Source organism: Lipotes vexillifer, unplaced genomic scaffold, assembly GCF_000442215.2.
Source record: "Lipotes vexillifer unplaced genomic scaffold, Lipotes_vexillifer_v1.1 scaffold809, whole genome shotgun sequence".
Taxonomy (NCBI): domain Eukaryota; kingdom Metazoa; phylum Chordata; class Mammalia; order Artiodactyla; family Lipotidae; genus Lipotes; species Lipotes vexillifer.
In genome coordinates, this window is record NW_006788521.1 from 1275050 (window position 1) to 1295146 (window position 20097).

The window sequence follows — 20097 nt, forward strand, 5'->3', positions numbered from 1 at the left end:
TGCTAACTTGATATAGATTTTTCTCTTTTATAAATTTATTTTTATTTATTTTTGGCTGCATTGGGTCTTCTTTGCTGTGAGCGGGCTTTCTCTAGTTGCGACAAGCGGGGGCTACACTTCATTGTGGTGCACAGGCGTCTCACTGTGGTGGCTTCTCTTGTTGCGGAGCATGGTCTCTAGGCTCGCAGGCTTCAGTAGTTGTGGCATGCAGACTCAGTAGTTGCGGCTCATGGGCTCCAGAGCACAGGCTCAGTAGTTGTGGCGCACAGGCTTAGTTACTCTGTAGCATGTGGGATCTTCCCGAACCAGGGCTCGAACCCGTGTCCCCTGCATTGGCAGGCGGATTCTTAACCACTGTGCCACCAGGGAAGTCCCGATATTATTATTTTTTTTTTTTTTGCGGTATGCGGGCCTCTCACTGTCGCGGCCTCTCCCATTGCAGAGCACAGGCTCCGGACGCGCAGGCTCAGCGGCCATGGCTCAGGGCCCCAGCCGCTCCGCGGCACGTGGGATCCTCCTGGACCAGGGCACGAACCCGTGTCCCCTGCATCGGCAGGCGGACTCTCAACCACTGCGCCACCAGGTAAGCCCCCGATATTTTTTTAATTCAGCTTAATGAATGGCTTTTACTAAGGGTCCACTTTTACTCAGTGGGGGTTCTAAGCATTATGGACTTTATCAGATAAATGGATGACATTATTCTTTAAAGTGTCTTATCTGGGGTTGAGTTCACTACAGACTATAGGTATCAAGATATCTGGGAAGGAGTATGGTCAGATTATAGGGAGTATGCTGCACAGTGTCCAGATCTGGTTGGGAGGCCAGAGAAGAATCATTAATGGGCCCCAGCCCAGGAGAACTTAGGTTGGGGTCAGCATGGGAGTTGTAGTCATGGGGCAAATCCAGCCTCAAAGTGGGAGGGACCGGCAGGGGGACAAGAAATAGGAGGGAGGGCAGGAAATTGCTTTGTATGGATGGGGAGCTGGGCAGGGTTCTGTAGCCTCACGGCCTCCTTTGAATGATTCCCACCCCCAGGAGTCTTAGATGGAGATCATTTGGACCCAGAGCCTAGTGTTTACATGTGGCCGGGAGCTGATATCTATCTGTGTGTAGGAAGCCTTGGACTGCAATTACATCATGTTTAGGGGCCCATGGAAAGGGGTCTTAAAAATAAGTTTAATTACAGGCAGTCATTCAACAATTCTCTGTGTTAATCTCACGTGTTTACCTTTTTTGGTTGTGTTTTATGGAAGTCATAATAAAAGAAAACAATTTTAGGACAAAATATTTAGCAGGTGTGTGTCAGTGTGCTGTGGTACAGAGAGCACAGAGCAGAGAGTCTGGGTTCCAACCCCAGAACCACTGATTGCCAACTGTGGACAGGGGCAGGTCACTCAATCTCTGTGAGGCTCACATTCTTCACCCGCACCTGGGGAATGAGAGAATTCACAGAGCTAATGACAGTGATAATCAGTGAGCTGTGAAAGGTCCTGCATGTGTGAGGTAGTGATATTGGTACTAAATGACAGGCCGGGGTTCAAAATCCTGGCTGTAGAATTTACCAGGTCTGTAACCTTTGGCAAGTAAATTAGCCTCTCTTAGACTCAGTTTTCTCAACTGTTAAGTGGAAATAGTCATCTAACATCTAAGTCCTAGGGTTCCTGTGAAGGGTAAATGAAATAATGCACATGACATATGTGGCCCATAATATGTGCTTAGTAAGTGTGACTATAATTATATACATATAAAAAACACTTTATTGAGCCATGATTGACATATAAAAAGCTGTACCCATGAAACCATCAAGGCGGTAAACATATCCATCCTCTCCAAAGTTTCCTTCCACCTCCATTCTTATTATTGTTATTATTATTATTTTGTGGTAAGAACACTTAACATAAGATCTACCCCCTTAGCAAATTTTAAGTATACAAAAGAGTACTGTTAACTAAGTCACTATGCTATATAGTAAATCTCCAGAAGTTACTTATCCTGTGTAACTGAAACTTTGTACCCTTTAACCTTCACATCCCCATTTCCTCCTCTTCCCAGCCCCTGGCAGCCACCATTCTACTCTGCTTCTATGACTGATTATTTTAGATTCCACATATAAGTGATATCATAAAGTATTTGTCTTTCTGTGTCTGGCTTATTTCACTTAGGATAATGTCCTCCATATCTATCCATGTTTTTGCAAATGGCTGGATTTCCTTCTTTTTGAAGGCTGAATAATATTCCATTGTATGTATATACCACATTTTTTTGAACATATTCATCCATCAGTGAACATTTATGTTATTTCCATATCTTGGCTACTATGAACAAGGCTGCAGTGAATGTGGAAGTGCAGGTATCTCTCCAAGATCTTGATTGCAGTTCCTTTGGATAAATACCCCAAAGTAAAATTGCTGGATCACATGGTAGTCCTATTTTTTCATATTTTGAGGAAACTCCACTCTGTTTTCCCTAATGGCGGCACCAATTTACATTGACACCAGCAGTGGACCAGGGTTCCCTTTTCTCCACATACTTGCCAACATTTATCTTATTTTTTTTTTAATAGCCATCCTAGTAGGTATGAGGTGATATCTCATTGTGGTTTTCATTTCCATTTCTGTAATTAGTGATGTCGAGCATTTTTTCATGAACTTGTTGGTGATTTGTATGTCTTCTTTGGAAAAATGTCTGTTCAAGCCCTTTGCTTATTATTATTATGTTTTTTAATTGTCCATTTGTTTTTTATTATTCTCCATAGGCACAGAAAACAATTACTTTGAAACTCTCCATAAAGTCCTCTGAAATATTTGAAAATAGGTCACTCCCTAAATTTCTCTTCTCTGGGCTAAATAGCTGCAATTCTCTTAACCTTTTTTTTTTTTTTTTTTTTTTTTTACACCTTTATTGGAGTATAATTGCTTTACAATGGTGTGTTAGTTTCTGCTTTATAACAAAGTGAATCAGTTATACATATACATATGTTCCCATATCTCTTCCCTCTTGTGCCTCCCCCCCTCCCTATCCCACCCCTCTAGGTGGTCACAAAGCACCGAGCTGATCTCTCTGTGCTCTGCGGCTGCTTCCCACTAGCTAGCTATTTTACATTTGGTAGTGTATATATGTCCATGCCACTCTCTCACTTTGTCACAGCTTACCCTTCCGCCTCCCCATATCCTCAAGTCCATTCTCTAGTAGGTCTGTGTCTTTATTCATGTCTTACCCCTAGGTTCTTCATGACATTTTTTTTTCTTAAATTCCATATATATGTGTTAGCATACGGTATTTGTTTTTCTCTTTCTGACTTTCTTCACTCTGTATGACAGACTCTAGGTCGATCCACCTCATTAAAAATAGCTCAATTTCGTTTCTTTTTATGACTGAGTAATATTCCATCGTATATATGTGCCACATCTTCCTTATCCATTCATCCGATGATGGACACTTAGGTTGTTTCCATCTCCTGGCTATTGTAAATAAAACTGCAATGAACATTTTGGTACATGACTCTTTTTGAATTATGGTTTTCTCAGGGTATATGCCCAGTAGTGGGATTGCTGGGTCATATGGTAGTTCTATTTGTAGTTTTTTAAGGAACCTCCATACTGTTCTCCGTAGTGGCTGAACCAATTCACATTCCCACCAGCAGTGCAAGCGTGTTCCCTTTTCTCTAAACCCTCTCCAGCATTTATTGTTTCTAGAATTTTTGGTGTTGGCCATTCTGACTGGTGTGAGATGATATCTCATTGTAGTTTTCATTTGCATTTCTCTGATGATTAATGATGTTGAACATTCTTTCATTTGTTTGTTGGCAGTCTGTATATCTTCTTTGGAGAAATGTCTATTTAGGTCTTCTGCCCATTTTTGGATTGGGTTGTTTGTTTTTTTGTTACTGAGCTGCTTGTAAATTTTGGAGATGAATTCTTTGTCAGTTGCTTCATTTGCAAATATTTTCTCCCATTCTGAGGGTTGTCTTTTTTGTCTTTTGGTCTTGTTTATGGTTTCCTTTGCTGTGCAAAAGCTTTGAAGTTTCATTAGGTCCCATTTGTTTATTTTTGTTTTTATCTCCATTACTCTAGGAGATGGGTCAAGAAGGATCTTGCTGTGATTTATGTCATAGAGTGTTCTGCCTATGTTTTCCTCTAAGAGTTTGATAGTTTCTGGCCTTACATTTAGGTCTTTAATCCATTGTGAGCTTATTTTTGTGTATGGTGTTAGGGAGTGTTCTCATCTCATACTTTTACATGTACCTGTCCAGTTGTCAAAGCATCACTTATTGAAGAGGCTGTCCTTTCTCCACTGTACATTCCTCCCTCCATTATCAAAGATAAGGTGACCATATATGCATGAATTTATCTCTGGGCTTTCTGTTCTGTTCCATTGATCTATATTTCTGTTTTTGTGCCAGTACCATGCTGTCTTGATTACTGTAGCTTTGTAGTATAGTCTGAAGTCAGGGAGCCTGATTCCTCCAGCTCCATTTTTCGTTCTCAAAGATTGCTTTGGCTATTAGGGGTCTTTTGTTTTTCCATACAAATTGTGAAATTTTTTGTTCTAGTTCTGTGAAAAATGCCAGTGGTAGTTTGATAGGGATTGCATTGAATCTGTAGATTGCTTTGGGTAGTAGAGTCATTTTCACAATGTTGATTCTTCCAATCCAAGAACATGATATACCTCTCCATCTATTTGTATCATCTTTAATTTCTTTCATCAGTGTCTTATAGCTTTCTGCATACAGGTCTTTTGTCTCCTTACATAGGTTTATTCCTAGATATTTTATTCTTTTTGTTGCAGTGGTAAATGGGAGTGTTTTCATGATTTCACTTTCAGATTTTTCATCATTAGTGTATATGAATGCCAGAGATTTCTGTGCGTTAATTTTGTATCCTGCTACTTTACCGAATTCATTGATTAGCTCTAGTAGTTTTCTGGTAGCACCTTTAGGATTCTCTGTGTATAGTATCATGTCATCTTCAAACAGTGACAGCTTTACTTCTTCTTTTCCGATTTTGATTCCTTTTATTTCCTTTTCTTCTCTGATTGCTGTGGCTAAAACTTCCAAAACTATGTTGAATAAGAGTGGTGAGAGTGGGCAACCTTGTCTTGTTCCTGATCTTAGTGGAAATGCTTTCAGTTTTTCACCATTGAGGACGATGTTGGCTGTGGGTTTGTCATATATGGCCTTTATTATGTTGAGGAAAGTTCCCTCTATGGCTACTTTCTGGAGGGTTTTTATCATAAATCGGTGTTGAATTTTGTCGAAAGCTTTCTCTGCATCTATTGAGATGACCATATGGTTTTTCTCCTTCAATTTTTTAATATGGTGAATCACATTGATTGATTTGCGTATATTGAAGAATCCTTGCATTCCTAGAGTAAACCCCACTTGATCATGGTGTATGATCCTCTTAACGTGCTGTTGGATTCTGTTTGCTAGTATTTTGTTGAGGATTTTTGCATCTATGTTCATCAGTGATACTGGCCTGTAGTTTTCTTTCTTTGTGACATCTTTGTCTGGTTTTGGTATCAGGGTGATGGTGGCCTCGTAGAATGAGTTTGGGAGTGTTCCTCCCTCTGCTATATTTTGGAAGAGTTTGAGAAGGATAGGTGTTAGCCCTTCTCTAAATGTTTGAAAGAATTCGCCTATGAAGCCATCTGTTCCTGGGCTTTTGTTTGTTGGAAGATTTTTAATCACAGTTTCAGTTTCACTGCTTGTGATTGGTCTCTTCATATTTTCTACTTCTTCCTGATTCAGTCTTGGCAGGTTGTGCATTTCTAAGAATTTGTCCATTTCTTCCAGGTGTCCATTTTATTGGCATAGAGTTGCTTATAGTAATCTCTCATGATCTTTTGTATTTCTGCAGTGTCAGTTGTTACTTCTGCTTTTTCATTTCTAATTCTATTGATTTGAGACTCCTCCCTTTTTTCTTGATGAGTCTGGCCAGTGTTTTATCAATTTTGTTTATCTTCTCAAAGAACCAGCTTTTGGTTTTGTTGATCCTTGCTATTGTTTCCTTTCTTTTTCATTTACTTCTGATCTGATCTTTATGATTTCTTTCCTTCTGCTAACTTTGGGGTTTTTTTGTTCTTCTTTCTCTAATTGCTTCAGGTGCAAGGTTAAGTTGTTTATTCGAGATGTTTCCTATTCCTTAAGGTAGGATTGTATTGCTATAATCTTCCCTCTTAGAACTGCTTTTGCTGCATCCCATAGGTTTTGGGTCATCGTGTCTCCATTGTCATTTGTTTCTAGGTACTTTTTGATTTCTTCTTTGATTTCTTCAGTGACCACTTCGTTATTAAGTAGTGTATTGTTTAGCCTCCATGTGTTTGTATTTTTTACAGATCTTTTCCTGTAATTGGTATCTAGTCTCATAGCATTGTGGTCGGAAATGATACTTGATACAATTTCAATTTCCTTAAATTTACCAAGCCTTGATTTGTGACCCAAGATATGATCTGTCCGGGAGAATGTTTCATGAGCACTTGAGAAAAATGTGTATTCTGTTGTTTTTGGATGGAATGTCCTATAAATATCAATTAAGTCCATCTTATTTAATGTATCATTTAAAGCTTGTGTTTCCTTATTTATTTTCATTTTGGATGATCTGTCCATTGGTGAAAGTGCAGTGTTAAAGTCCCCTACTATGAATGTGTTACTGTCAGTTTCCCCTTTTATGGCTGTTAGTATTTGCCTTATGTATTGAGGTGTTCCTATGTTGAGTGCATAAATATTTACAATTCTTATATCTCCTTCTTTGATCGATCCCTTGATCATTATGTAGTGTCCTTCTTTGTCTCTTCTCATAGTCTTTACTTTAAAGTCAATTTTGTCTGATATGAGAATTGCTACTCCAGCTTTCTTTTGGTTTTCATTTGCATGGAATATCTTTTTCCATCCCCTCACTTTCAGTCTGTATGTGTCTCTAGTTCTGAAGTGGGTCTCTTGTAGACAGCATATATATGGGTCTTGTTTTTGTATCCATTCAGCCAGTCTGTGTCTTTTGGTGGGAGCATTTAATCCATTTACATTTAAGGTAATTATTGATATGTATGTTCCTATTTCCATTTTCTTAATTTTTGGGGTTTGTTATTGTAGGTATTTTCCTTCTCTTGTGTTTATTGCCTAGAGAAGGTCCTTTAGCATTTGTTTTAAAGCTGCTTTGGTGGTGCTGAACTCTCTCAGCCTTTGCTTGTCTGTAAAGGTTTTAATTTCTCCATCAAATCTGAGTGAGATCCTTGCTGGGTAGAGTAATCTTGGTTGTAGGTCTTTCTCCTTCATCACTTTAAATTTGTCCTGCCAGTCCCTTCTGGCTTGCAGAGTTTCTGCTGAAAGATCTGCTGTTAACCTTATGGGGATTCCCTTGTGTGTTATTTGTTGTTTTTCCCTTGCTGCTTTTAATATGTTTTCTTTGTATTTAATTTTTGACAGTTTGATTAATATGTTTCTTGGCGTGTTTCTCCTTGGATTTATCCTGTATGGGACTCTCTGTGCTTCCTGGACTTGATTAACTATTTCCTTTCCCATATTAGGGAAGTTTTCAACTATAATCTCTTCAAATATTTTCTCAGTCCCTTTCTTTTTCTCTTCTTCTTCTGGAACCCCTATAATTCGAATGTTGGTGCGTTTAATGTTGTCCCAGAGGTCTCTGAGACTGTCCTCAGTTCTTTTCATTCTTTTTTCTTTATTCTGCTCTCTCTTCTTTATTTCCACTCTTTTATCTGCCAGGTCACTTATCCGTTCTTCTGCCTCAGTTATTCTGCTATTGATCCCTTCTAGAGTATTTTTAATTTCATTTATTGTGTTGTTCACCATTGCTTTTTTTCTCTTTAGTTCTTCTAGGTCCTTGTTAAATGTTTCTTGCGTTTTCTCTATTCTATTTCCAAGATTTTGGATCACCTTTACTATCATTATTCTGAATTCTTTTTCAGGTAGACTGCCTATTTCCGCTTCATTTGTTAGGTCTGGTGGGTTTTTATCTTGCTCCTTCATCTGCTGTGTGTTTTTCTGTCTTCTCATTTTGCTTATCTTACTGTGTTTGGGGTCTTCTTTTTGCAGCCTACAGGTTCGTAGTTCCTGTTGTTTTTTGTGTCTGTCCCCAGTGCCTAAAGTTGGTTCAGTGGGTTGTGTAGGCTTCCTGGTGGAGGGGACTAGTGCCTGTGTTCTGGTGGTTGAGGCTGGATCTTGTCTTTCTGGTGGGCAGGTCCACATCTGGTGGTGTGTTTTGGGGTGTCTGTGGACTTATTATGATTTTAGGCAGCCTCTCTACTAATGGGTGGGGTTGTGGTCCTGTCTTGCTAGTTGTTTGGCATAGGGTGTCCAGCACTGTACCTTGCTGGTCGTTGAGTGAAGCTGGGTGTTGGTGTTGAGATGGAGATCTCTGGGGGATTTTCGCCATTTGATATTACGTGGAGCTGGGATGTCTGTTGTGGACCAGTGTCCTGAATTTGGCTCTCCCACCTCAGAGGCACAACACTGACTCCTGGCTACAGCACCAAGACCCTTTCATCCACATGGCTCAGAATAAAAGGGAGAGAAAGAAGGAAGAAAGAAAGAAAGAAAGGAGAGAGAGAGCGAGAGAGGGAGAGAGAAAGAAAGAAAGAAAGGAAGGAAGAAAGAAAAGAGAGCAGGGGAGGGAGGGAGGGAGGGTGGCAGGGAGGGAGGGAGGAGGGAAATAAAAGAAAAGAAAAGAAAGTAAGGTAAAGTAAAATAATTAAAATTAAAAAATTATTATTAAGAAAAGATTTTTTTTAAGTAAAAAAAAAGCAGACGGATAGAACCCTAGGACAAATGGTGAAAGCAAAGCTACAGAGACAAAATCTCACACAGAAGCATACACATACACACTCACAAAAAGAGGAAAAGGGGAAAAAAATAATAAATCTTGCTCTCAAAGTCCACCTCCTCAATTTGGGATGATTCGTTGTCTATTCAGGTATGCCACAGATGCAGGGTACGTCAAGTTGATTGTGGAGCTTTAATCCGCTGCTCCTGAGGCTGCTGGGAGAGATTTCCCTTTCTCTTCTTTGTTCGCACAGCTCCCGGGTTTCAGCTTTGGATTTCGCCCTGCCTTTGCGTGTAGGTCGCCGAAGGGTGTCTGTTCTTCGCTCAGACAGGAGGGGGTTAAAGGAGCCGCTGATTCGGGGGCTCTGGCTCACTCAGGCCAGTGGGGAGGGAGAGGTACGGAGTGCGGGGCCAGCCTGCGGAGGCAGAGGCCGCTGTGACGTTGCAGCAGCCTGAGGCCCACCGTGCGTTCTCCAGGAGTAGTTGTCCCTGGATCCCGGGACCCTGGCAGTGGCAGGCTGCACAGGATCCCCGGAAGGGAGGTGTGGAGAGTGACCTGTGCTCGCACACAGGCTTCTTGGTGGCAGCATCAGCAGCCTTAGTGTCTCATGCCAGTCTCTGGGGTCCGCGCTGTTAGCCGCAGCTCGCGCCCGACTCTGGAGCTCCTTTAAGCAGCGCTCTTAATCCGTCTCCTCGTGCACCAGGAAACAAAGAGGGAAGAAAAAGCCTCTTGCCTCTTCAGCAGGTCCAGTTTTTCCCGGACTCCCTCCCGGCTATCTGTGGTGCACTAACCCCTTCAGGCTGTGTTCATGATGCCAGTCCTCTCCCTGCGCTCTGACCGATGCCCAAGCCTCACCTCCCAGCCCCGCCCGCCCCAGTGGGTGAGCAGACAAGTCCTTCGGGCTGGTGAGTGCTGGTCGGCACTGATCCTCTGTATGGAAATCTCTCGCTTTGCCCTCCGCACCCCTGTTGCTGTGCTTTCCTCCGCGGCTCCGAAGCTTCCTTCCTCCGCCACCCGCAGTCTCCGCCCGCGAAGAGGCTTCTAGTGTGTAGAAAGCTTTCCTCCTTCACAGCTCCCTCCCACTGGTGCAGGTCCCGTCCTTATTCTTTTTTTTTTTTGTGGTTCACAGGCCTCCCACTGTTGTGGCCTCTCCCCTTGCGGAGCACAGGCTCCGGACGTGCAGGCTCAGCGGCCGTGGCTCACGGGCCCAGCCGCTCAGCGGCACGTGGGATCTTCCCGGACTGGGGCACGAACCTGTATCCCCTGCATCAGCAGGCGGACTCCCAACCACTGCGCCACCAGGGAAGCCCCCGTCCCTATTCTTTTGTCTCTGTTTATTCTTTTTTCTTTTGCCCTACCCCGGTACGTGGGGAGTTTCTTGCCTTTTGGGAGGTTTGAGGTCTTCCTCTAGCATTCAGTAGGTGTCCTGTAAGAGTTGTTCCATGTCTAGATGTATTTCTGATGTATCCAGGACTCTCCAAGGCTGTCTGTGAATTCAAGTGCTTCCCCACTGACAACACGTTACAGTAGATTTCCCTGTTCATTGGACCCAGGATGCTGGCAGCTCCAGGTTAGAGGGGCTCACAATATTTTGCCAGCAACCTCCAGTAGCTCCTCTCAACCTGTGGCACTCGGCCAGCCCCCGCTTTGCTTATTTTTAAAGCAAGTTATTTGGTATATATGTATATTGTGAAGTGATTACCATATCAAGCTACTTAACACATCCATCACCTACCTTAGTTACCTTTTTTTTTTTTTTTTAAAATTCTGGTGGGAACATTTAAGATTATTCTCTTAGAAAATTTCAAGTGTACAATACAGTATTGTTAAGTATAAACACCATTCTGTACATTAGATCCCCAGAATTTATTCATCTTCTGACTGAAAGTTTATATCCTTTGACCAACATCTCCCCATTTTCCCCAGCCCACAGCCCCTGGCAACTACTGTTATACTCTCTGTTTCTGTGAGTTTGACTTTTTTAGATTCCACATGTAAATGAGATCATACAGTATTTGTCTTTCTGTGTCTGGTTTATTTCACTTAGTATGTCATCCAGGTTCATGCATGTTGTCACAAATGGCAGGATTTCCTTCTTTTCTATGTCTGAATAATATTCCATTTGTATATATATATATACACATATATACATCACATTTTCTTTATCCATTCACCTGTCTATGGAACGTAGGTTGTTTCCATATCTTTTCTACTATGAATAATGCTGTAATGAACTTGGGAGTGCAGATGTCTCAAGATACTTATTTCGTTTCCTTTGGATATATACCCAGAAGTGGGATTGCTGGATCTTTCATCAATGTTCTATAGTTTTCAGTGTATAGATTTTTTCATCTCCTTGGGTAAGTTTATTCCTAAGTATTTTTGGGGAGAGGGTGCTATTATAGATAGGATTGTTTTCTTAACTTCTTTTTTGAATAATTTGTTGTTAGTATATAGGAATACAACTGGTTTTTATATATTGATTTTGAATCCTGCAACTTTACTGAATTCATTTATTAACCCTAACAGTTTTTTGGTGAATTCTTTAGGATTTTCTGTATGTAGTATCATGTCATCTGCAAACACAGACAATTTTACTTCTTCCTTTTTGATTTGGATGCATTTTATTTCTTTTTCTTGCCTAATTACTCTGTCTAGGGCTTCCAGGACTAGGTTGAATAGATGTGGCAAGAGTGGACATCCTCATCTTGTTCCCGATCTTGGAGGAAAAACTTTCACCTTTTCACCACTGAGTGTGATGTTAGCTATGGGCTTGTCATACACGGCCTTTACTAGGTTGAGATACGTTCCTTCTGTACCTAATTTCTTGAGAGGTTTTATCATGAAAGGATGTTGAACTTTGTCAAATGCTTTTTCTGCATCTATTGAGATGACCATATGATTTTTATCTTTCATTCTGTTAATGTGGTATAGTACATTTACTGATTTGCATACATTGAACTAATCTTCATTCTAGGGATAAATCTCACTTGATCATGGTGTGTGGTCCTTTTGATGTGTTGTTGAATGGGTGTGCTGTTATCTTGTTGAGGATTTTTGCATCAATGTTCACCAGGAATATTGGCCTGTAATTTTCTTTTTTTGTAATGTTTTTTGTCTGGCTTTGGTATAATGCTGGCATTGTAAAATGAGTTTGGAAGTGTTCCCTTCTCTTCAAATTTTTGGAAGAGTTTGAGAAGGATTGGCATTAGTTCCTTAAATGTTTGGTAGAATTCACCAGTGAAGCTGTCTGGTCCCGGACTTTTCTTAGTTGAGAGGTTTTTGATTACTGATTTAATCTCATTGCTTGTTATTGGTCTGTTCAGCTTTTCTGTTCCTCCATGATTCAGTCTTGGTAGGTTGTATGTGTCTAGGAATTTACCTGCTTCTTCTAGGTTATCCAATTTATTGGTACACAATTGTTCATAGTAGTCTCATGATCCTTTGTGTTTTTGTGGAATCAGTTTTAATGTCTCATCTTTCGTTTATAATTTTAATTATTTGAGTCTTCTCAGTTCTTTTTAGTCTAACTAAAGGTTTGTCAATTTTATCTTTTCAAAAAACCAACTTTTAGTTTTGTTGATGTGTTCTAGGGCTCTTAATGGAGACTGCAAACTAGTTAGTAGAATCTGTGGGTGGTTGTTGAGAGATGCATGCTGGTCGCTCTGAGCCCTCACCCCTTTTCTCTGCTTCTAGCTGTTCCCAGATGATTCAGCTGTGTCCATCCCCTCAGTGTTCTGGGTGGGACGAGACAGAAGTGGGCATCTTGGGCAGCGTCCTGCAAGGCTGAGGAAGCTGGATACTCACTGTGCTCTCACTTTCCCTTGTGGGAGAAATCATGGGTCAGGGGGTTCTCTCTTGGACTTGAGCTGGGCCACCTTGGGGAAAGGTTGGCATAGGTAAAGGGAAACTGCTCTTCTGACACTCTTCAATGCACCTGTTCTTGGATTTTATGCTCTGCCCAGGTGCTGGAACGTCTCTGCTATACTCTTAGACTCTAATAAAGGTATTCTCATCCACGAGTAGTTGTTAAAATCATGAGAGTCATGATTCTAACCCTCATGGGAGTCATGAGGGTTAGAAATTCATATTCTGCCTTCTTGCTGACATACTATAATTATATTTTAAAGAAAATAAAACTAAAAGAGAGATTTCCCAAGGCCAGGCTGAGTTCTGGAAGCTTCCAGAAGGCTCTAAACCTAAGTGGATCACATTGATCTTGGTAGGGAAGGCCAAGGGGGCTAGAACAGTCCAGAGAGGTGAAGGGAGGATGTTTGATAGGGTAAGCAGGCCAGCTGCCAAGTGGACTCATGGCCTGATTCACAAATTACTTCAAGTCACAGTAGGCTTGTCCTGGGCAGAGGGGAGGGAAAGTGTGCTCAGGGGCTCAAGAGGGCACAATGAGGACCAGTGGCAGGAGCTGCAGAGCTTAGAGTCCTGCACAGTACAGGGAGACCCTTTCCAAATACTGGAGGGCTCCTCAGAGAAGCCAAGCCAGCCATGGGGATGATGGTGTGCAGACACAACATGAAGCCTGCCTCTTGGGGCTTTTCAGGGCACAAAGGCAATGATAGGCCTAATCCCCTGAAATGGCCCCTGTGATTTGAGTCAGCTAATCCTCTCTTGCAAACTTACAGCCCTTTTTTCTTTTTCAGGTAGGTTCATAAATTCATAAACTTTTATCCTTTCTATGGCAGCAAATGATATTAGGAAGCTAATTAGCTACAGAGCTAATTTTCATGTCAGTGAAATTATAGGTTTCAAGGTATAGAACAAAATTATCTTTCTGTCCCTCCTCATCCTCCACTCCCGAACCCACTCCGGTTTCTTCTTCCAGCATATGTATACACTCCCCTCTTCTGTCTGGTCACAAATGTCAGCAGAGAGGGGTGGCCACTCAGGAGTCCCTTTCTCTTCTGTGTCAGGCATATTTGCATTTGCAAACAGCTTTAATTGAGTAGAGTTTTCATTGCTCTTTTTCCTGCTTCTGTTTTTAAATGCAAATGTTAATGTTTGGTTAGCATGGGTTCAGAATTAAGCCCCTGCTACCTGTGGCTGCCTCCTTCCCTGGGTTCTAAATAAGCACCAGTGGAGTATCACGACCTGCTGAGAGCTTGTGAGTCCTAGAAGGCTGGAGTCCAGCTAATTGCCAATCATGCTGAGAGGGCTGGGTAGAGCCTTATCTCACTTACCACCTCTCATGGAGTCCTGCTTCCTACCAGCACCGAAGGAGCGAAAATTAGTGTGCTGGAAACAGAAAGGGAGGTGGAGGGAAAGGCTGCTCTTTGGAATTAGGTTCTATACTCTCTCTTGGCATCAGAAGTTTGTAGAATTGAGAAGGCCACTGGATACCATTAGGTTTGAGTCCCCAAAATTGGAATCTCATAGACTGTGCTCTTAATGGCTTATTATCAAATCTCTACTTGAACACTCCCACTGGTCGGGGCCTCCTTTCTTCACAAGGCAGTCTTTTCCACTGATAACCATCTTTGTTTGTTAGGAAAGGGGTACTTAACACTGAGCCCAAATTAACTTATCTTCAGCTGTTGGTTTTAGTTTTCACATAGAACATGGTTGATCTCATTTCCAAATGACAACCTTTCAGATATTTGGAGGCAGCTCTTAAAGAGCCTCACATGTCTTCTTCCCTAGAAGCTACAGATTCCCAGTTTCTTCAGATCTGTTATATATCCCACCCTTTAGCCACCCTGCTCTTCTTCCCATTATGGACTCAGGTAATCTGTCTTCTATGAAGGGACTTGTAATGGGGAGTGTGGTAATCCAGCTATGGAATGACCAGCAAAGGCTAGAATGGGGCTGCCCACTTCCCTCCCATTCATTTGACCTCTTCTCATTTACCAAGGCTGCCCATGTTGCTGGAGACTTGCTAAGCAGCCATGTCACTGTCCACCCTTGCTGAGCCTACAGCCAATTCCAACTCCAGGCTCTTCTCAACTGCACTCCTCATTTAGTGACAAAGTATATTCTTCTAAAGTATCAGACTGAGCCCTGATCCAATGAGAGAATCTCACAGGGGATTATAAACATATTGCAGAGGATATGTGTGTCCAGTTTTCTCTTTCAGAAATCAGGGACCTGGATACTCAGAAGTCTTAGCAAGGGCAGTGTCCCAGGAACCTGGGTGCCTCCCTTGCCTTAGGCCTGCAGTGCATTATTTGATAGAGGAGAGAAGTCACATCTAAAATCTGTAGCTAATCCTAAGCAGTTATCAGTCTGAAAGGAACCAATTAGAGAACAAGCATCTGTAAGTGAGCTACTGGGTAGAAATGTGGGGAAGGGGTTGCAATGACTGTAAGATAGAAGGCTCATGGCTGTTCAAGGTTGACTTGGCAGACTGTGGTTAAGAAGAGAGAAGTGAAGAAGACATGGCAGGAGAGCAGAGAAGCCATAGCCTATAGCAAAATTTCCTGTTTCCCTCTAGGTTCAATGCCACTCCACCCATGAGACGTGGTAATTGTAGGCGAAACAGGAAGAACAAGCTGTCACTGTGACCTTTGCCCCCAGTTCAGAGGTGTTTGTCTTTCAAGGTCTCACCCGATAATATTTTCTTCTGGACTCTGGGTGCATTGCATTATACAAAAGCCCCAGGAAAGCTCCACATAGATCGGGCCCTCCTGACATCTTGGCACCAAGGATATTTCTCTTAGACTCATATATGAGCTCTCCCATATCTAGAATCAAGAGATAAGATGAACACTCACATTATATAAATTCTGCATATCAAATGGTGGAAAGATGAAGGATCCATGCTCTGTTTGTATGACCAGGCCCTATTTACTTAGCCATAGGTAAGGAAATGTGGGATGCTGGTGTGCTGGCAGCACTGTGAACCAAGGGAGATAAACACTGGATCTTCACACAGGATACCCAGTATAATTTGCACCAATTCCATTTGCACATCCCCTTTTATTGTTACCACCTAGACATTCCTACTGCTAAGATAAATCCCTCCAGGGCATATTGACTCTCTATAACAATAGAGAGGTCATTTGATTTTTATCACTCCTTCTGGACCCTCATTGTAGATGCCAGCCGTGGCCCTGACCTTGGTATTTTTGAATGACTCCATTTGCAGTTATAAAATTTGAACTTCTAGAGACTGCTGTTTGCTATAGGCGAGAGCATCTTGTGCTAGGGTGAATTTTGTGAATAGCAATGTTGTGGATAGGTCAGACATGGATGGAAAGAGAACAGAAAAATAGTGATGCCTGTAAATAGAGAAGGAAAAAGGTAATATTTACACAAGCACAAAGTAAAAGCATTTTGTGTTTTAACTTGCCTGCAAGCTCTTTTGGGTATACTGCTTCATTGAATCCTTAGAACCTATGAAGTGCAACAACAACTATTTTAAAGTTGGAAAAAACAAACAATTTTTGCAAGAGATGAAATGACTCATTCAATTAGCAATGAATGAGATTGGAGTTGCACCCAGGACTCCTCCCCATTGGTTCCACACTCCTTTTTCTACTTTCCCTCAATATGAGGGTCTAGAATGGTGACTTGTTTCAGAAGATCTATGGATAATAGCTGGATGCTCTGGGTTAGCTGCAAAAGAAATCTTGACTCAAATCCCAGAGTAAAGCTGCCCTCAAGGCTTGGATCTTGGCTGATCTTATTGATTCAACCAGAATTTCCTGAGCGCTTAGTGAGTGCAAGTCACTAAAGAAATGGAGATGAATCAGACATGGCCCTTGCCTCAAGGAAAGCCTCATCTGGAGAAACACAGCAGATTCACATGAAAAATTTTATTACAACCTAAGGTATATATGAGAAGTGCAAAAGAAGTGGCACATGTACATAGACCATGAGCTAGGAGTTCTGAGACAAGTGAGACCAGAGAGAGCCAGGAAGATCAAGAAGGGTTCCTGGAGGAGGCAGAACCATTGGGTTTGGAGGTTGGGAGAGAGAATTCAAGGGACAGAGGAAGCTGTGAGAAAAGATGCTGAGCTAGGCATGTTCATGGTGTGCTTACGCTGAGGAAGGCATGCTCCCAGAGCATGGCATACAAGAAAGAGATGGAAAGACAAGCCTCCAGTTCTCCTTGAATTTGTTCGGTTTTAAACTATTTTAAAAAATGACTTGCCCCTCTGTGCCCTCTATATGCCTGCATAACCAATGGGTAAAGAGCTAAGTGGAAAGAAGAATAAACTCATATATATTTTTAATCACCACAAAATGGCCTTCACAATCATGTCAAAAAAGAAATACATCTGGCCAGAGGCCTCTTCCTAGAAAAGCTGCAGAGAAATGGCCTTGTCTCAGGATGCTGTGATGGGGTGGCATCTGTAATAGGCCACTAGGGCATTTCATCATTTATTTCCAATGAGCTGGCCAAGGCACCAGATTGAGCCATGCACACAGTGGGATGCATTGTTTCTAGACTAGCAGTTCATCATGACTGAAAATGAGAACAATTGAAATTTTAAAATATCAATCAAAGGCATTCCCTACAGAATAAAACCAAGCCTGATACATCCAGAGCCCCAAGTTAATCAGCTTAAACTAATAAATGAATTAACTAAATTTGCAGGATACAAAATCAACATACAAAATCAGTTTCATTTCTACATATTAACAGCAAGTTATCCAAAAAAAAAAATTTGTTAAACAATCCTATTTACTATAGCAGCAAAAAGAATAAAATACTTAGGAATAAACTTAACCAAAGAAGTGAACGACTTGTACACTGAAAACTATAAAACATTGATGAAAGAAATTAAAGAAGACACAAATAAGTGGAAAGATATTCTGTATTCATGGTTTGGAAGACTTAATACTGTTAAAGTATCCATATTACCCAAAGTGATCTACAGATTCAATTAAATCCCAATCAAAATTCCAATGACATTTCTTTTTGAAATAGAAAAAACAGTCGTAAAATTCATGGGGAACCACAAAAGACCCTGAAAAGCCAAAGCAATCCTGAGAAAGAAGAACAAAGCTAGAGACCTCACACTTTCTGATTTCAAAATATATCACAAATCTATGGTAATTAAAACTGTAAGGTACTGGCATAAAAACAGACACATAGACCAATGGAACAGAATAGAGAGCCCAGAAATAAACCCACATGCTTATAGTAAACTGATCTTCAACAAGGGTGCCATTCTTTCCATAATGGGGAAAGAATAGTCTCTTCAATAAATGTGTTGGGGAAACTGGATATTCGTATGCAAAAAAATGAAATTAGTCCCTTATCTTACACCATACACAAAAATCAACTCAAAATGGATTAAAGGTGGAGATATAAAATATGAATTTTTAGAAATCTCCTAGAAGAAAACATAGGGGAAAAGCTCATGATATTGGTCTAGACAATGATTTCTTGAATATGACAGCAAAAGCACAGGCAACAAAAGCAAAAATAAACAAGTGGGATTACATCAAACTTAAAAGCTTTGGCACAGCAAAGGAAACAATCAACAGAGGGAAAAGGTAACCTACAGAATGGGAGAAAATATTTTTAAACCATATATCTCTGATAAGGGGTTAATATCCAAAATATATAAGGAACACCTACAGCTCAATAGCAAAAAAACGAAACCAAAAAAACTGATTAAAAAATGGGCAGAGGGCTTGAATAGACATTTCTCAAAAGAAGGCTTACAGATGGGCAATGGGCACATGAAAAGATGTTCAACATTACTAAACATCAAGGAAATGCAAATCAAAACCACAATGAGATAGCACCCCATACCTGTTTGGATGGCTATTAACAACAACAACAACAACAACAAAGGTAACGAGTGCTGGTGAGGATGTGAAGAAATTGAAACCCTAGTACACTGTTGGTGGGAATGTAAAATGGTGCAGCTTCTATGGAAAATAATATGGAGGTCCCTCAAAAAACTAAAAATAGAGCTACTGTATGATCCAGGAATCTCTCTTCTCGGTATATATTCAAAAAACTTGAAATCAGGATCTCTCAGAGATTTTAGCATACCCGTATTCATTGCAGCACTATTCACAGTAACCAAGATATGGAAACAACCTAAATGACCAGCATAAACATAGAGAAAATGTGGTCTATACACACGAGATATTATTCAGCCTTAAAGAAGAAAATCCTGCCAGTTGCCACAAGATGGATGAAACTGAAGGACATTGCGCTAAATGAAATTAACCAGCCATGGAAAAACAACTACTACATGATTCCACTTACAGGAGGTATAAAAAGTAGTCAAACTCATAGAAACAGAGAGTAGAAAGATGGTTGCCAGGGGCTAAGGGAAGGGGGAAATGGCGAGTTGCTATTCAGTGGGTGTAAAGTTTCAAGTACACAAGATGAGTAAGTTCTAGAGCTCTGCTGTACAGCATTGTGCCTATAGTCAACAATACTTAAAAGTGTGCACTTGAGGGCTTCCCTGGTGGCGCAGTGGTTGAGAATCTGCCTGCTAATGCAGGGGACACGGGTTCAAGCCCTGGTCTGGGAAGATCCCGCATGCTGCGGAGCGACTAGGCCCGTGAGCCACAACTACTGAGCCTGCGTGTCTGGAGTCTGTGCTCCGCAACAGGAGAGGCCACGATAGTGAGAGGCCCACGCACCGCGATGAAGAGTGGCCCCCGCTTGCCACAACTAGAGAAAGCCCTCGCACAGAAACGAAGACCCAACACAGCAAAAAGTAAATAAATAAATAAATAAAATTAAAAAGTACCATTAAAAAAAAAGTGTGCACTTGAGATTTTGTGACGCGAATAGATCTCACATTGAATGTTCTTACCACAATAATTTTAAAAAGACCATATACGTGGAGGCCTCTTCTTCTCCCTGGACCTTTTTTTTTCCCACCTATAAAATGACCAGGCTGGACTTGGTGATTGTTAACTCTAAATGTTAACCTAAAAAAAATTCATCCCAAGTTGGCACCTTGGTGTTTTGGAAGAACAATGGCTCAAAAGCAGTATAATTATCATTCTTAAGTGAGACTTATAAGGATCTTAATATGAATTAAAAGGAGCAAATGTCCCCCTCTGTTTTTTGGTTTTGTTTTTGTTTTGTTTTGTTTTTGCGGTACAACGGGCCTCTCACTGTTGTGGCCTCTCCCGTTGCGGAGCACAGGCTCCGGACGCGCAGGCTCAGCGGCCATCGCTCACGGGCCTAGCCGCTCCGCAGCATGTGGGATCCTCCCAGACCGGGGCACGAACCCGCGTCCCCTGCATCGGTAGGCGAACTCAACCACTGCGCCACCAGGGAAGCCCCCCACTTTGTTTTTAATGTTATTTTCCCCCCAATTAAAATAATATTACTAGAAGCAGAAAGAAACCACCATAATCTTGTTGCCTATAAGCAACCTCTGTT